This window comes from Galeopterus variegatus, unplaced genomic scaffold, assembly GCF_000696425.1.
Source record: "Galeopterus variegatus unplaced genomic scaffold, G_variegatus-3.0.2 Scaffold9087, whole genome shotgun sequence".
Classification (NCBI taxonomy): domain Eukaryota; kingdom Metazoa; phylum Chordata; class Mammalia; order Dermoptera; family Cynocephalidae; genus Galeopterus; species Galeopterus variegatus.
Genome location: NW_007735198.1, coordinates 51593 through 55487, shown reverse-complemented (window position 1 = coordinate 55487; position 3895 = coordinate 51593).

Sequence of the window (3895 nt, the reverse complement as noted above, 5' to 3'; positions counted from 1 at the left end):
AATCCCAGTATAATGGAATTGTGAGCTTGAGTTCTGCGATTTAATTGTAATAATAGGCATGCTATACATAGGTAATTTAGTTTACAGACAACCAATAACCTTACCATGCTTGTTGAAGTTGGATCCCTTCATAATCCCAGTATAATGGAATTGTGAGCTTGAGTTCTGCGAGTTAATTGTAATAATAGGCATGCTATACATAGGTAATTCAGTTTACAGACAACCAATAACCTTACCATGCCACAGGACCGCATAGAAACCCAGAGACCTATGTCTCTATGAAGCTAAAGTTCTTTCAAACAATTCAAGCCATGGCAGAGAAAAGCAGTCTATAAACCCCATGTTCTGATTTTAGTGCCTCAGCCTGAATTTAAACTCAGTGAATTTTGATAAAATTACTAAACTTCTCCTCTAAATTGTTAGCTCTTACCCTTTATATATTCTTTATATTTATCTCTCTGCTTAGCTTACTGCATCTAGCACATCATAGGAACTTGATAAATAACAGTTTTTCAAAATATTGTTCTTGCCAATAAGAGATATTTTTAATAATAATAATTCAACACAAAGAATATAAGGCAGAAGAAAGGGGAGGGGGAAAATCTTCACATGAAATAAATACAAGAGAAGTAGAAAACAGAAAACCTCTCCTCTCTACTATGTTTCTGCCTTCAGATTTCTTCTTCCAAAAGAAAAAATTTACAGATAATTATTGTTTTTTAAAGCATCGTAAGTAGAGATTTAAAAGTGTGGTTCCCACTGTCATTTAAATACTTTTAACTATCAAAAAAATGTAATTATTTCCTTTATATTCCACAAGGCAGGTTTTGTCTATAAGGGTAAGAGAGTCGCTTATGAATAAAGGTCGGAAACACCTCTGGGTCTACATGTAGAAAGGAAGGAGTTTCCACTGCAGCTCTGTGGCAGGGAGGGGAGGAAGTGGCAGGGATCTAGAAGCACAAAGGACACCCGGGGAACCTTGAAAGATGGCTCTCTCAGCTAGGGAAGGGGGTTGTTGTAATGAGCTAGGAGACAAGTGGGAACAGGCCAGACTTCCTCATCTCACAGGGATCCTAAAAGTTGCCAACCACTGCTGTTAGTGAGGTTTAACTTCTACTTAAGGTTATCAAAATCTAAAAACCAAACCTAGACACAATCCTTTTTTGAAAACATTTTTGGTAATTTGGTCAGTCCCCTGTGCATCCTTATGTAAACAAAGACTTCCCATCTGTCAGCTCTAATAATGATAAATAGCTAATGTTAGTTTAGAAGTATTTGCGTACATTGAAAACTTTAGGGTTACCAAACACTTTCCTATACTTTATTTCATTTGATTCGCAAAACAACCCTAGGATATAGATAATGCAAAGTATTACTGCATTCACCCATATTTTATAGACAAGATATCTGTGTTTCACAAAGTGACTTGCATAACCTGCATACCTGGTTAAGTAGGAAGGACTTTAGAATTTAACTACACCCCTTTCTTCCAAATTTTACACTCAGTACTCAACACCACATGCCTAAACTACAGGCCAGCCTGTTAGTCTTTTAGTGTTAACTGACACCAAGAGAACTGTCCCACACAGGGATTCCATGAGCTACCATACAAATTGTTCTCAGCACAAAGGGAGCCATCCAGGTACTGGATGGGAGCTGAGATATGGTCCTACCACTTCCTACCAACCTTACACCCTAGTTCAGGTGAATCTTTTTTATAATTTGAACATAGGTACCCATTATGTATTGGGGATGCCTTGTCAACACACACAGATTCACAAGTTTACCACCTACCTACCTCCTTTCTCATCTCCCTCTAACACCCCCAACCCCTACATCAGCTATCAAATGAGAATCTTTTTGGCTTCTGTCTCAGAACTGAAGACACATCAGATATATTCGTTCATCAAAATAAACATGAGATAACTTTATGTCAGCTGCTATTCTAGCCACTGGAAATGTAGTGGTTAACAGAAAAAACAAAGCCCCCAATTTCATGGAGCTTATATTCCAGACAAGAGAAAGACAGACAAACACACTAGAGCACAGAAAAACATCAGAAGTGACAAGTGTTATATAGGGAGTTCAAACTAGGTGATGTAATAGTGACTGAGTAGCTGCATTAAATTGGGAGATCAGAAAAGGCCTCCCCCGGAGGTAATATTTAAGTAGATATTTGAATGATGAGAGAGGAAACACCAAGGGAAGATCAAGGAAAAGAGGATTCCAAGGAGATGGAACAACCAACTCAGAACCCTGGGGGCAGAAACAAGCTTGATCTGTCGATGGAACAGAACCGAGTCAGTGAGGCTGTGCTGTGTCAGGGGTAAAGTGGTTGGCAGGAGGAAACTGGAGAGGTAGGCAGGGGTCAGATGGCAGCATAACACGTGCGCCAAGTGGAGAGTTTAGATTTTATTCTAAGTGCAGTGGGAAAAAAATTTTAAGAAGGGGAATGACAGGATCTGATTTATCTCTATCAAAAGATCATTTTTGGATACTGCATGGAGAATGGAATTTAACAGGAAAATGGAAGACCCCAGCCACCCAAAGAAGACTAGATGTCTAGTCTAGATGGCTGGATGTAGAACATCTTGTGCTCATGAAACTGCTGAACTGCTCAGACTGCACCAGAGACTAAGCAGACATGAGACCTCTTCGTGGACGTGTGTTACTTTGCTGAGATCTTAAGGCTACAGGAAGAATGATTATGTACACTTGGTGTTGAGTGGTTTCTATCGCAGTGTCCTTTTCCCTGGCCTCCTCTGGTAGAGTAAGTTGCTCAGCTTTTCTGTGCTGCAGGTACCTGGCGCATGCATCTTCAGCTGCACTCCACTCTGTGCACACCGTTGTCTGTTCCCTGCAGTGAGTTCGTGAGGGCTGTCCTTTTTCTTGGTCATCTCTAACAAAATGCTAGCATTTCTCAAAAGCTCTGTAGTGCCTGATGGGGTGGATGAATGTCTGTGCACACCGTTGTCTGTTCCCTGCAGTGAGTTCGTGAGGGCTGTCCTTTTTCTTGGTCGTCTCTAACAAAATGCTAGCATTTCTCAAAAGCTCTGTAGTGCCTGATGGGGTGGATGAATGTTTTATTTAGGGATTGTGTGAACCCTTTTTTGTCTCCAGAATCCAAAAGAGTAAAACAACGTGAACTTTCAAAAGAAGAGAACAGAACTGAGACTACCAGAGGTGGGAAAGGGGGAGCGAGAGGGGAAGTTAGTGAGAAATTGGGAAAGGGGCATAAAAATGACTACATTGTATAATGTTGAATATACTAAATATCCTGATTTGAGTATCACATATTGCACACGGGTATTGATATTCAACACTCTACCCCACCGATATGTACAATCGTTTTGATACAAAAAATTAATTAATTTTTTAAAAAGGTAACGTCTCCTTTTTCATTTCTGATTTTTGTTATTTAGGTCTTCTCTCTTCTTTTTTTAGTTAGCCTAGCTAATAGTTTGTGTATTTTGTTTATCTTCTCAGAAAGCCAACTTTTTGTTTCATTGATCCTTTTTTATCATTTTTGGGGTCTCTATTTCATTTAGTTTGGCTCCGATCTTAATTATTTCTTTCCCTCTACTAATTTTGAGATTGGATTGTTCTTTTTCTAGTTCTTTGAGGTGCAGCATTAGGTTGTTCATTTAAGATTTTTCTATTCTTTTGATGTAAGCATCGGTAAAGAGCCATGAAAAACGATTACATTGCATAACATTGAATATACTAATTATCCTGATCTGAGCATCCCATATTGCACACAAGTACTGATATTCAACTCTGTACCACACAGATATGTACAATCAACTATGTTTCAATAAAAAACAATTTTTTAAAGAGTAAAATGATGTTAGAAACGCACCCTGCAAGCAGGACACCCCAAACCCAAGCTCCTTAC